A 14,640-nucleotide genomic window follows, 5' to 3' on the forward strand; every position below is an offset into this window, starting at 1 on the left:
TCTTTTTCCCCCTTTCTTCTTAAAGAAGACCTTTTAACATTTCTTGTAATATTGGTTTGGTGGTGACGAACTTCTTTAGCTTTTTCTTGTGTGGGAAGCTCTTTATCTGTCCTTCAATTCTAAATGATAGACTTTCTGGGTAGAATAGTCTTGGTTGTAGGTCTTTGCTTCTCATCACTTTGAATATTTAATGCCAATATTTTCTGGCCCAAAGTGTTCCTGTTGAGAAATCAGCTGACAGTCTTAATTGGAGCTTCCTTATAGGTAACAATCTTTCTGTTGCTACTTTTAAGATTCTGTTTTTGTTTTTAACCGTGGCTTTTTAGTTGTGATGTGTGGAGAGCGGCTACAGCGTTCGGACAGGATCAAGCCTCAGACTGACTTGTGGCAAAGCCACATACAAGTCCCAACTTGGAGGGCAAAGCCCTCCCAGCACAATTATAGCCAAAAGGCTATGGTTGTAAGCTTGACCTTTTAGTCCGACCCTGCAGTCCTAGGTAGCTAAGGGATGTGGGTGCAGCAAGTGCTGCCTAAACAAAGCTTGATAGAGTTCAGAGAATGGCAACAACAGGAAAGAAGCAGATTTGAAACTGGCAAGAACATTGTAAACATCTTTCTCTTGTTTTGCTTTGTGTGATCTGACTATAAAATAAAGCTTCAGCTTACAGACTGTGTCACTCTTTCCTCATCTAGGCACAGTGATCCACCTGGTCCCAACTGTATTCTCTTGTCTGTCTTCTTTAATCCTTCACTGCCCCTCCTCAGGTTCACCCCTGGCTGTGCTGGATGTGGTTCAGTGATGTGCCTGGTGTTGGCCTTTCTGGGTTCATCTTGTTTGGGACTCTATCTATTGGACCTGTGGGTCTTTTTTTCCCACCAGGTTAAGGAAGTTTTCAGCCATTATTTCTTCAAACACGCTCTCGAATCCTTGCTCCCTCTTCTCCTTTTAATACCCCTATGATATGGATGTTGTTACATTTCATGTTATTACAGAGGTCACTTAGACTATTCTCATTCTTTAAATTTTGCTTTTATGCTCCTCTGTGTATTTTCTGCTACCTTGTTTTCCAAATAACTGATTCAGTTCTTTGTTTTAAGTAGCCTGTTGTTTATTCCTTCTAGTGTATTTTTCACTTCAGATATTGTATTCTTCATTTCTTACTTTTTTATGGTTTCTGTGTCTTTTTTAGTTACGCTTGCTATTTTTTGGTTGAAGTTCTCACTACCTTATTTGAGCATTCTTAATAACCATTGTTTTGAATTCTCTGTGAGATTGTTTGCTTCCATTTAATTTAGTTCTTTTCCTGTTCTTTCATTGGGGACATGCTTCTTTGTCTCCCCATTTTGGCTGCCTCGCTTTACTTGTTTCTGTATGGTGGCTTATGTAGTAGGTGTCTTATGAAATTCAGTGGTGCTGTCTCCCTGATCATTTGAGCTAGGTGTTCCAGGAGTGTCCCTTGTGTGAGTTATGTTAGCTGTCCTCTTGTAATTGAGTCTTGATTGCTGTTGGATCCTTCCAGGGGTTGGATTGTCCCTCTACTGGCTGTGAAGGTTGACCCCAAATGCAGTGTATCAGCTGCTGTCAGCTGCTGTGGGGATGCTGACTCCACTAGGCTGAACTAAAAAAAAAATCATTATTGTTGAAAATATTGCATATATCCACTCCCCCCCCCCCCCCACCCATTGACCTCTTCTAGCCTTCCTCTGCACCCCACCCCAGGCCTTCATCACCCTATTGTTTGTGTCCATGGGTTATGCATATATGCATACAAGTTCTTGGGAATCTCTTCCCCCCTACCCACCCTCCTGCACCTTCTGTCTGAGATTCCATAGTCTGTTCCATGCTTCTATGTCTCTGGATCTATTTTGTTCATCAGTTTATTTTGTTCATTAGATTCCACATATGAGTGAGATTATGTGATATTTGTCTTTCCTTGACTGACTTATTTTGCTTAGCATAGTACTCTCTAGATTGCTCCATGCTGTCTCAAAGGGTAAGAGATCCTTTTATGTATGTATGTATGTATGTATGTATGTATTTATTTATTTATTTTTCATTGCAACATTTTTTAAAAAATTTTATTTTATTGTTTAAAGTATTACAAATAGTAGTACATATGTCTCCTTTTTTCCCCCATTGATCTTCCCCCGGCCTTCCCTACCCCCCCCACCCATACATACCCTCACCTCCCCTCCCCCCAGTGTCTTGCGTCCATTGGTTATACTTATATGCATGCATACAAGTCCTTCGGTTGATCTCTTACCTCCCCAGCCTTCCTGCTGTAAGTTGACAGTCTGTTCAATGTTTCTCTGCCTCTGTATCTATCTTTTCGTTCATTAGGTTATAATGTTCTTTATTATCCATAAATTAGTGAGATCATATGGTATTTTTCTTTCATTGACTGGCTTATTTCACTTAGCATAATGCTCTTCAGTTCCATCCATGCAAGCAAACTACCAGATACAGATTTCAAAACAATGGTTATAAGGATGATCAAGAAATTCAGTGAGAACTTCAACAGTATGACAAAGGACATAGGAACCATAAAAAAGAACCAGTCAGAAATGAAGAATACACTAAATCAGTGGTCGCCAACTGGTGGTCCATGAGGTCCGAAAGGTTGGCGACCACTTGTTTAAGGAAACCTTTGGAGCAGTGGTCACTAACTGGTGGTCCATGGACCACTGGTGGTCCGTGAGGTCAGAAAGGTTGGCGACCACTGGTTTAAGGAAACCTTTGGAGCAGTGGTCGCTAACTGGTGGTCCATGAGGTCCGAAAGGTTGGTGACTGCTGCACTAAATGAACTGAAGAATAATTTACAGGGAATTAACTGTAGAGGTTGGCCAGCCATGGGAGGTTGGCTGTGGGAGCGCACTGACCATCAGGGAGCAGCTTCTGTGTTGAGCGTCTGCACCACCAGTCATTCCCAGTTGTTCTGCCGTTAGGGTCAATTTTCATATTACCCTTTTATTACATAGGACTAGAGGCCTGGTGCATGAAATTTGTGCACAGGGCTGGGGGGGGGGGGAATGTGTTCCTCAGCCCGGCCTGCGCCCTTTCACAATCCAGGACCCCTCGGGTAGGGTCCCTAGGCCTAGCCTGCTATCAGGGCCTATCGGGGCTTTTCTTCCCCCAGCTGCTGGTAGCTGGCCCCGCCCGCTCTGCTGCCACTGCTTGCCATCTGTGCAGCACATAGTGTGGTTGTCCAGTCCCCCCCTCCCCTGCCACCAGTCGCCTCCCTCTGTGGGTGACAGGCGTGGGTGCGATCGCTTGGCTGGCCTGGGCCTCCCTCTGCGGGGTGATCGCTGACCAGCCCTGCACACCCGCCACAGCATTGCTGGCCGGTAGCCTGGGCCTCCCTCTGTGGGGCAATCGATCACTGGGCCCCAAGATCGATCACCCTGCAGAGGGAGGTTCCACCCACCTGACACAGTGCCGCCAGCTGGGTGGCCTGGGCCTCACTCTTTGGGGTGATCGCAGAGCCCTCCCCAACCCCCAATTGATCGCCCTGCCGCCTGGTGGCCTGGACCTCCCTTTTTGGGGTGATTGATCACGGAACCCCCTTCCCCATCGATCGCCCCATAGAGGGTGGCCTGGGCCTCCCTTTGTGGGGTGATCGTGGGGTGATGGTGGGGTTCCCCAACCAATTGCATCATGCCTGCCTTGGCTGGCCTGGCGCCAGTGTGTGTCATAGCGTGGTTGTCCAGAAGGTCGTCTGGATGTTCATTCTGCTGCTCGGTCGTTCGGTCGATTTGCATATTACGCTTTTATTATTATAGATAACGCTGCTATGAACATAGGGTGCATATATCCTTTCGAATTGGTGTTCAGGATTCTTAGGATATATTTCCAAAAGTGGGATTGCTGAGTCAAAATGCAGTTCTATTTTTAATTTTTTGAGGTAACTCTATACTGTTTTCCACAGTGCCTGCACCAATCTGCATTCCCATCAACAGTGCACTAGGGTTCCCTTTTCCCCACATCTTTGCCAGCACTTGTTGTTCATTGATTTATTGATGATAGCCATTTTTTAGGTGATATCTCATTGTGGTTTAAATTTGCATCTCTGATGATTAGTGACATTGAACATTTTTTCATATGTATATTGGTCATCTGTATGTCCTCTTTGGAGAGGTATTTATTCAGGTCCTTTGCCCATTTTTTAATTGGATTGTTTGTCTTCCTGGTGTTGAGTTGTATGAATTCTTTACATATTTTGGAAATTAATTCCTTATCAGATGTATCATTGCCAAATATGTGCTCCCATACTGTGGGCTCCCTTTTAATTTTGTTGATGGTTTCTTTTGCTGTGCAGAAGTTTTTTAGTTTGATGTAGTCCCATTTGTTTATTTTTTCCTTAGTTTTTCTTGCCCTGGGATGTATATTGGCAAAAATATTGCTATAAGAGGTGTTGGAGATTTTACTGCCTATGTTTTCTGCTAGGGTTTTTATGGTTTTGCAACTTACATTTAATTCTTATCTATTTTGGGTTTATTCTTGTGTATGGTATAAGTTGGTTGTCTAGTTTCATGTTTTTATATAAGTGTATTCATTCTTAATATGTCAGTCTAAATGTGCTTTTCTTTTGCCTATATCTATAAATGATAGCTGGTGCAGATAAAATTAAAACTGGAATTTATAATTTGTTAGGCCAGGGACTCCTCCTCCTTTTTTTTTTTTTTTTTATGCAGTGCTCAACATTATGTTTTAGATGTAATTGAGTTGATTTGATATAAATTTTTAAAAACTAAAAGCCTGTGTGAGTTGTGAGATATTTGTTTTCATCTTTGAGTCAGGTCTTCTCCTCATAGGAGCTTATTTGATTGAGTTATGTACTAACAGGTCTATGCTTGATGAGTTGGCTTCAATTTCCTAAACCTCGTTGAAGACCTTTAACATAAACTAGTTATTATATTATTTCAGACTCATACTAACATCAATTTGAATGCAGTACAAGGAACTTATTTATTGGGATTTATTTTACCTCTTAACAGAATACTTTTGAAAAAAGAAAGTGATATAGTGGAAAGAATCAAGAGGCCTGAGATTTGTGACTAGTAGTATGTGAATTTGGGCCTGTTATTTAATTTTTTGGGACCAACAATTTGTGCTATAAAGTAAGAGGATTAAAAATCAAACTATTTTCCAATTCTTTTTCAAGTTCCTATTACCATCCGTAGAGTCTGGAGGCTACAGTAATCCTGTCAATGTGGGATGGTTTCAGACCTTAGTTGATTTGAGGCAATGCCCCTGACTCCTCTACCTCAGGATAATAGCTGTTTCTTATGTGTGGGCCACAGATTCCAGGATTTACATAAGCTTCCATTGAAAAGCAAGCTCATTTTTTATTTTTAAATTTTTTATTGTTGTATTTGCAAGTGGATGTCAAGAATATCAGGAATATTGACTAAGTTATGTGAGTGAGTGGTTGGTAATACATATGCTTTTTTGAGAACGATCATTTTTTAACCAGTTTATCTAGATCAGACAGGGAAATCAATAATACATCCCCCCACCCCTTTTTTTGGGGGGGGGCAGAAGAGCACTTATTTCCCATAAAATTTGCAGATGATATTATTTGTTTTATTTCCAAGTAAAACATAAACATTCAACTTTCTTCAGAAATTAATGGTCAATTTTTATGAAAGCAGTTAATGTTGAAAACTTAAAATATGTTCTATTTAATACCAGTTGTTAAACATCTTTTTATTTGCTGTTAGTGGGGACCTCTTTCTCATGAAGACACACTGTGCTCCTTTACTTGACGGCTTAGTTTGATTTATTGGCTCATTGTTTTAAAACTGAATATCATAATTCTTAACAGAAAGCCAAATATCAAAAAAGAGAAGTGGTTAAGAATTTTAAGTCCTATTTTTATACCTGTCCTGTATTTTATGAGAAATTACAATACAGAAAAATTTTAACTCAGTTTTTAAGTCAATTGATTGGCATATTTATACAATTGTTTTGTGATGGTATCAAAGAAATAAATATAATTTGTATTTTTTAATAGATGATTATTTAAAGCAGTGGTTCTCAACCTTTCTAATGCCCCGACCCTTTAATTCAGTTCCTCATGTGTGGTGACCCCCAACCATAAGATTATTTTCGTTGCTACTTCATAACTGTAATTTTGCTACTGTTAACGAATCGTAATGTAATCGTAATGTAAATATCTGTGTTTTCCTATGGTCTTAGGCGACCCCGCTAGCAGTTCTCAACCTGTGTGTCGTGACCAACAGGTTGAGAGCCACTGCTGTAGAGCCACTGATTTAAAGGGACAAGAGAAAGAGGGTTCAAGTCAAGAAATGTTTCTTTCGACTTATAACACATGCTAGAATGAAAATAAATATGGCAAAATTTTGAGTGTGTGTGTGTGTGTGTGTGTGTGTGTGTAGTATTTCTGGCATACATAGTATATATATAAAATTCCTGCTAACTTTAGACATACAGATTTAGACATTCTGGAATTGAGAGAGATGTCATCCCTCAGATACTTCATATCATGGAAGTAGTGCCTCTGGTCAGAAGTACCGTGAATTGTGCTCTTGATATTGAATAAAATTCTTGTATACCACCTAACATTAGCTACAGTTTAATTTATTTCTGACCTTGGGTCTTAGGCTTCCACCAATTTTCAGGATTATTTAAGTATTAAAATTTAGTTTTGCAATTTCATATCCATTTGATCAGTGTATCCAGTTAACACATGAGCAATGGGATCCTTTGGTGTACAGGTCTGGGGTAGCCATGTAGTCTGGTCAGGGGAGTATGGGTGCACTAGAGATGGATAGTAGATGGTCAAAGAAGACCTATAGATAATGGAATTCAAAACTGGTCCGAAAGATATGGAATCCATTGAAGCAGGAAATGCATACAAGGCAAGCAGAATACCAACTCAAGACTGCAACACCATTGTATAAGAGAAAGGTTTCTTATTACAGTGCTAGAACTAATTTCCCTCTACCTCTGTCATGATCCCAGCTGAGTGGAAAACCTTGCCTCTTTCCAGGTGTTTTGTAGCTGGAAGAGATGGTAAACCTTCAAGTATGTCCTGAACTAAAGTAAAGGCTGGACATGGAAATAGAATTACAGAGAACTTGTTATATTACAACAGTCTTATAAAATGAACATGAAGTTTCTTCACCTCATGTCCTAAAAACAAGCATTAGAAAGCCAAAGCATTTTTCTATGTGTGTGCAGCATTTTAATTTATAAATGAACCCCACCTTTCAAAGTTAATTTATGCATGCAGTACCATTTCAGCCAAAACCATTCTGGGATTTTGAGGGGAACTTGAAAGGATAATCTAATGGAAAAATAAACACGAGAGGTTTCCAAGGAACTTTCCAAAAAGAAGAGCAATGAATAATAATGATTAAAAAGTTTAAACACAGATCTATGGAACAATATTTGAGTCTAGATATAGATTCAACAATATAATAAAACCTGTTTTCTCCAAAACAGGAAGGATTACAGTGGTGGTGGAAGTTGAGTAGCAGTTTTTAAAAAAAGTATTTACATCAACACCTTTTACTAGCTACCAATAGAAAATTGAAATAAATTAGTGAACTTGATTAATTAATAAAAAAAACTCACGTTGTATAAAGACTAAGAGAAAATAGAATAGAATATATAATAGAACCATGAAAGGATAGCTGTTTTAGTTTTAAAGGACTAGAAAAAATAAAAAATATTTGAAAAAGATTTAAAACATATGCTCAATGATAACAGTTTTTAATAGGACAGTTGCAAAGTGGGAAAATAGATCTGCACCAACACAACGGAAAAAGAATCTATATATATAAAAGCCCAGCGACTGGAACGGCGGAACGACCAGAACGACTGGTGGCTATGACATACACTGTGGCAGCCAACCAGCCTGATCCGGGCCCCGATCGGCCCCGCTCCCCTCAGCTGGCCTGGCCCAATGGGCCCCCATCAGGGCGGGCTGGCCGGACCCACCTGTGCACAAATTTGTGCACTGGGCCTCTAATATCCTTATAAAGTGCTTGTTCATTTTTATCCCCCAAACATTGAGACTTTTATAGATGAATGGACAAAATGTAATTTACACAGAGAGAAATACAATTAGTAAAGTAAGCCTGAAAAAATGTTTATCATAATTCATGATCACAGATTTGATGGAGTATTAGTCATCTCAGGCTATCATAACAAAATACTGTAGACTGGGTGACTTAAACAGCAGAAATTTGTTTCACACAGGACTGGAGGCTGAGAATTCTAAGATTAAAGTGCAATGTACTTCTGTAGGGATGGCTAGCTTTCTGGCTTGGAGACTACCTCCTTGCTATATCCTCACACAACAGAAACAGAGAGAGACATCTCTTTGATGTCTTTCTTATAAGGGTGCTAATCTGATCATGACCTCAGCTAAGCCTAATTACCTCCCAAAGTCCATCTTCTAACACAATATCACTGAGGGTTAGGGCTTCAACGTATGAACTTTAGGCAGATGCAATTCAGTCTATACAAGGTGGTAAGTAAGCTTGCCAACAGGGACCCTATCCTAAACTTTTTCAAGCTCCAAGCAGAGAGCTCATTCCTGTTGCACAAGTGCTGTCATGGAGATCAGATCAGTATTGGTTAATTAAAGGTGATAGTTGTTGCCTTGGCTGGTGTGGCTCAGTTGGTTGGGTGTCATCCAGTGCACTGAAAGGTTGCAGTTCCATTCCCAGTCAGGGCACATGCCCGGATTATGGGCTTGATCCCCATTAGGGAGCGTGCAGGAAGCAGCAGCAGCCTATTGATGTTCTGTTCTCACATTGACGTTTCTCCTCCCCCAATCTCTCTTCCTCTCTCTTTAAAAATCAATTTTAAAAATCTTTCAAAAAAAGATGATAGTTTGTTAATCTTTTGCTCACTGTGATATAAAACTCAATCTCACATTCATAGTAATCTATGGAATTTATTTCAGTGAGTTAGCCTTTTAGAATGCTAAGCCACAATATCACTTCAGTTCATGTGTTTAACTACTTTCTTATCCTTTTCTAAAACGTGAACATATTTTATACTAGAGGCCCAGCTCACGAAATTCGTGCATAGGTAGGGTCCTTAGCGGCTGCTGACTACTAGCTGGGGCCTCCCTTCCTGGCTGCTGGCTGGGGTCTTCCTTCAATCCGCGCTGCCCCCTGGTGGTTAGTGCATGTCATAGCAAGTGATCGAACTCACAGCTGGTCAAACTCCCAAGGGGACACTTTGCATACGAGGCTTTTATATATATAGATATGCTAAGTTTTCTAGGATACAATAAGTTTGTGAGATTGCCTCAAAAGAAATAATTACATTAGTTTTTCATAGATAAATTAAATTTAGGTTCTTTGTAAAAAAATAAGTTAATGTTTATATACTCTGATTTTCAAATATTGTATAGACTTCAGGATGAGAGACAAAAGAAGAAATGGTATATCCTGAGCTTGGTCAGCACTTCTTGTGACCAAACTGTTATGTTTTGTGCGAAAAATATATGGGTTAGTTCTGTCACTTCAGTTAGAATTATTGGTTCCATAATCCCCCAAATAGGCAAATAGAGTGGAACACAAAATTGGAACTTTCTTTTAGTTTTGTATATCTTTCAAGAGGGAGAAAAGAGAAAATTAAGAAATCTCTTGGTTTTGACTTTTGCTGAGACTCTTTTATTCTGTATCTAATGATATTTTAAAAGTACTGATTTTTAAGCAAACTGTAGTAAGTGCATTATCCTGTACATGGAAAAAATTACAATAAAAAATAACTGAAAATCAATTCTTGAATGTTTGCTTTCTTTTCCTCTTTGCTTTTGGGTTGTTGTCTCTCCTCCCCCACCACATCCCCCAATTTCACTCAGTTCTCTTTTGCAGTCCTAAAGAGAATTAAATTAGAAAGAAAATCTGGGTGATAGGTTTTTTTTATAATATTCTAATAGTTTTATATAAATGATAAAATACAGTTCCGATTCTTCTTGCTTTTGCTTTAAATCCAGTACAAAGATAAAAGGTTTTCAGAATGGTAAAGTTTTGTTTTTTTCATTGCATTTCCTTCACTTAACAGGCAGTGGAGGAAGAATTTTGTTTGTCTTTGTATAAAATAATTCTAAATACTCTTTTCAGGGGACATAAATTTATGCTAATGTGTGCCATTTATAGCAATTTCTAACAGGTATTATTTACATCAGTCTGTATCACTGTCTGTATCTAAGATTTGAAGTACAATAATTTTCAGAACATTTCAGGGAAATAGATTTCCTCATATTTATTCAATAATATAGCTATAACAACATACTAGTAATATGACATTGATTTAAATATTTTTTATTTGCTATCTTTGGCCTTTTAATATGGTATTTTATTAAGCAGTAAAACAAAATCTTTTTCTGTTGAGGATAAATATGTGCCAATATACCTGGGGAAGGTCTTTTTTCTTCTTCATTATCTGATTCATTGTACTAGTAAATAAACACATTTTCCTCTACTTTTCCTTCAGTTAATGCTTTCTTAGAAAATTTTAAGAAATGTGATGTAATTATTGTGGAGCGCGGCTACAGTGTTTTGGACAGGTTCAAGCCTTGGACTGATAAGAGGCACAGTCCTCTCATCGCCATGTGCAAGTCCCAGCTTGGAAGGCAGAGCCCTCCCAGCACAATGATAGCCAACAGCTATAGTTGTAAGCTTGAACCTATGGTCTGAACACGTGGCCCCACATGCCTAAGTGATATAGGCTGCAAGTAAACAAAGCTTGATCAGGTGCATGTAATTGAGTAGGATCGAAACCCTCGAGAATGTTGTAAACATCTTGACCACGCCCTTACTTTGCCATCTGTTATAAAATAAAGACACGGCTTGTAGTCTGTGGCGCTGATGGGTCCCCATCAGGGAAGCAGCATCCCACCGAGTCCCAGCTTTCATTCTCTTGCCTGTCTTTTCTAATCCTTCACCGCCCCTACTTGGGTTCACCCTTGGCCGTGCTGGCGTGACACAATTATATATAAAAAGTCAGCAAAAACATTAATGAAATATCAAGGTAATTAAAAGACTACTTTTCTAAATGGGCTGCTGTCAGGGGCTTCCAGAAAAGTCTCAGAAGAATTTGCTTTTTTCACAACCATTTAATTAACTTACTACAAATATGCTTCAGAAAAGTGGTGAGTCTAATGTGTACAGGGTGTCTTCACCTTCAGCAAGACCAAAGTGTTGTGTTTTTCAGGTGGAATTTGAATATAATTTATAAATCTCAGCAGAAGTTTTTAAGCATATAGAAAGGATAATTTTGTCATGAACTTTGCCAGAATATCTCCTAAAGTAAAGCCTCATGTTATTTGCACCATAAACCTGTTTTATAGCAAAATGTTCACTGCTTTTTTGCAGGTCATTACATTCCCTGTCCTAAGCTTCTTTAGCAAAAAGCTTTTTAAAAAAATAATATTTGCTCCCCAGAGATGGGCCTCTGGAGGAGGACTTTTATCTGCAACAACAGTGAAGGCTTCCTAGCAAGTAAAGTGCCATGGAACAGAAGTAGATGGATTATACTGTGTTCTGTATAGGCTGGAGTATATTTAACAAGCTTAACACATATTCATTAAAACAACACAAAACAACTTTGCCCTAAAGAGGAACAAAACTAATCATGATATGTATTTTGTTTTTGTTTTGGGTGTATTTTCTAAATTGGGTATATCTCTTTAATTGGATGTATCTCTTTTGTTTTGGGTGAATCACTTATAGACCCCACTGCATGGCATTTTCACATAGTCAGTTAAGCTCTAGAACAGTGATTCTCAACCTTTTTAATGCCGTGACCCTTTAATACGGTTCCTCATGTTGTGGTGACCCCCCAACCATAAGATTATTTTCGTTGCTACTTCATAACTGTAATTTTGCTACTGTTATGAATCGTAATGTAAACATCTGTGTTTTCCGATGGTCTTAGGTGACCCTGCTAGCGGTTCTCAACCTGTGGGTCGTGACCTACAGGTTGAGAACCGCTGCTGTAGAGCCTAAGACCATCAGAAAACACAGATGTTTACATTACGATTCATAACAGTAGCAAAATTACAGTTATGAAGTAGCAACGAAAATAATTTTATGGTTGGGGGTCACCACAACATGAAGAACCGTATTAAAGGGTCACGGCATTCAAAAGGTTGAGAACCACTGCTCTAGAGTAACCCTGTAGGGTAGAGCTCTTATTCTAATCTATATATCCTATATAATAAAGAGCTAATATGCTAATTAGACCAAACAGCCGAAAGACTGTCCAGACGACCGTCAGGACAAAGCCGGGGCTGCGAGGGGCTGTGAGGGTTGGCCGAGGCTGTGAGGGCTGGCCAGGGCTGCAAGGGCCAGCCAAGGCAGCAGGGCCTGCAAGGGCCGGCCAGGGCTGCAAGGTGCTGCGAGGGCCGAGCCCCTTGCATGAATTTCATGTATCGGGCCTGTAGTCCTAATACATAAAAACCAAGGGTCCATAACGGCCAACTAAAGGCTCGACTGAACACTGGAAGTCAGTCCTGCAGTCAGTGCTGGGTTGCCATTGGCGACCCAGTCCTGACTGCCGCTGGTGCGGACGTGGCAACCCAGCTCTGACTGCCGAGGGGGCTGTGGATCAGGCCCGGAGAGAGGCCTGAAGAGAGAGGCAGGGTCTGATCCGCAGCCTCCGTGTCAGCTGTTGATCAGCTGTTGCCTCTCTCTTTCTCTCCGGGCTTCACCAGCAGCCGCGCCTCTGTTTCTCTCCGGGCCTCCTCGGGGGCTTCTGATCAGGCCCAGAGATAGGCCTGGAGACGCTGACTGGCATAGAAACCGACCAGTCAGAACAAAATCTGGGTGAACTGTGAGGAGCCAATGGATGCCTAGGAGGCAGAGCTTTTGAGACTGACTGGCATTGAAACTGACTAATCAGAACCAAATTGGCTGGCAGGGGAGGGAAGTTGGGGGCAAGATCAGGCTGGCAGGGAGGGCAGTTGGGGGTGAGATCAGGCCAGCAGGGGAGGGCCATTGGGGGCAAGATCAGGCTGGCAGGGGAGAGCAGTTGGGGCAACCAGGCCGGCAGGGGAGGGCAGTTGGGGGCAAGATCAGACCGGCAGAGGAGGGCAGTTAGAGACGATCAGGCAGGCAGAGGCAATTAGGGGCGATCAGGCCTGCAGGGGAGAGCAGTTAAGGGTGAGATCAGGCTGGCAGGGGAGGGCTGTTGGGGGTGAGATTAGGCCAGCAAGGGAGGGCTGTTGGGGGCAAGATCAAGCCGGCAGGGGAGGGCAATTGGGGGCAACCAGGCTGGCAGGGGAGGGCAGTTAGGAGCGATCAGGCAGGCAGGCAGGCAGAGGCAGTTAGGGGTGATCAGGCAGGCAGGCAGAGGCAGTTAGGGGCGATCAGGCAGGCAGGCAGAGGGGTTAGGGGCAATCAGGCAGGCAGGCAGAGAGGTTAGGGGTGATCAGGCAGGCAGGCAGGCAGGTGAGCGGTTAGGAGCCAGTGGCCCCAGATTGCGAGAGGGATGTCCGATTGGAGAGGGTGCAGGCTGGGCTGAGGGAACCCCCCCTCTGTGCATGAATTTTGTGCACCAGGCCACTAGTATATATATAAAAGCCTAAGCGATCGAAGGACCAGAAGACCAGTCGCTATGATGCACACTGAGCACCAGGGGGTGGACGCTCAACACAGGAGTTGCCTGCCCCCTGGTGGTCAGTGCGCTCCCACAGCAGGAGCACCACTCAGCTGACCAATTCGTCCTGGGGGCCCACCAGCCCAGTGGCAGCCACTCACTCCCTCAGTAGTCCAGATCCAATCTCCGGAGAACAGGCCAAACACCAACAGACACCGACAGACCAGTGCTGCTGGCACGATCCCGACAGCACCGCCAGCCTCCTGGATGTCGGCCTCGGGCACTGTGCCCGCTTCCCTTCCCTAGATGCTTTGCAAGGAAGAAACAATATAAAAGTGGCCGCCAGGTGGCTCCCGACAACCAGTGCGAATGTCAGTGGGACAGATACGGATCCTGGGCCTGCAAGTGTGTCCCACCGCCCGCCCGGAGGGCCGATTGTGTCCCCCCGTCCCCCACCTTTGCACGAATTTGTGCACAAGTCCTCTAGTTATACTGAGAAGGAACTGAGGCTCAAGGAGGAAGTGCTTGTCAAGATTCCATAGTTGGTTCAGAGTAGAACTAGGAACTTGAGGGCTTTTTGATTCAATTCTTGTCCTGGTGCACCTTCTTCTACAGCGTGTTCACTCTTCATTCTGTCTTCTCTCCAGTGCAGGTTGGGCATGTGGAACAGAAAGGGAGTGTAATCCAGGTCACCATTATCTTTCCGCTAGTAGCCTCTGATTGCATGTTCTTACCCCTCACAGCAGCCAGTGATCTTTTTGAAATATATTTGAATCATATCCTTCTCTGCTTAAAAGCCTTCAGTGATTTTCCATTGTACTAAGAATAAAATTTGGAATACTATTTTGGTCTACAAAACCTAGCACATTCTAGCTCCTGCTGATCTTTCCCTTGCTGGTCTAGTGTCCTCTGACCGTACATAGTTCCTGGAACCCCTCACACCCATGCTTGCCTCAAGACCTTTACATTTTCACTTTCCTTTGTCTGTAGTTCTTTAAGTTCTTTCTGACTATCTTCAACTGATCATCTTTCAGGTTTCAGCACAAATGTAA

General features: G+C 41.9%; 1 protein-coding gene across 8 annotated transcripts in view; it reads left to right on the forward strand.

Annotated features, from left to right (window-relative positions):
- The window catches only part of ST7 (suppression of tumorigenicity 7), a 311,491-nt gene that overhangs the window by 85,329 nt on the left and 211,522 nt on the right, over nt 1–14,640 (forward strand). The gene's annotated exons all lie outside the window — the stretch shown is intronic.

This window comes from Plecotus auritus (assembly GCF_963455305.1).
Source record: "Plecotus auritus genome assembly, chromosome: 4".
Lineage (NCBI taxonomy): Eukaryota > Metazoa > Chordata > Mammalia > Chiroptera > Vespertilionidae > Plecotus > Plecotus auritus.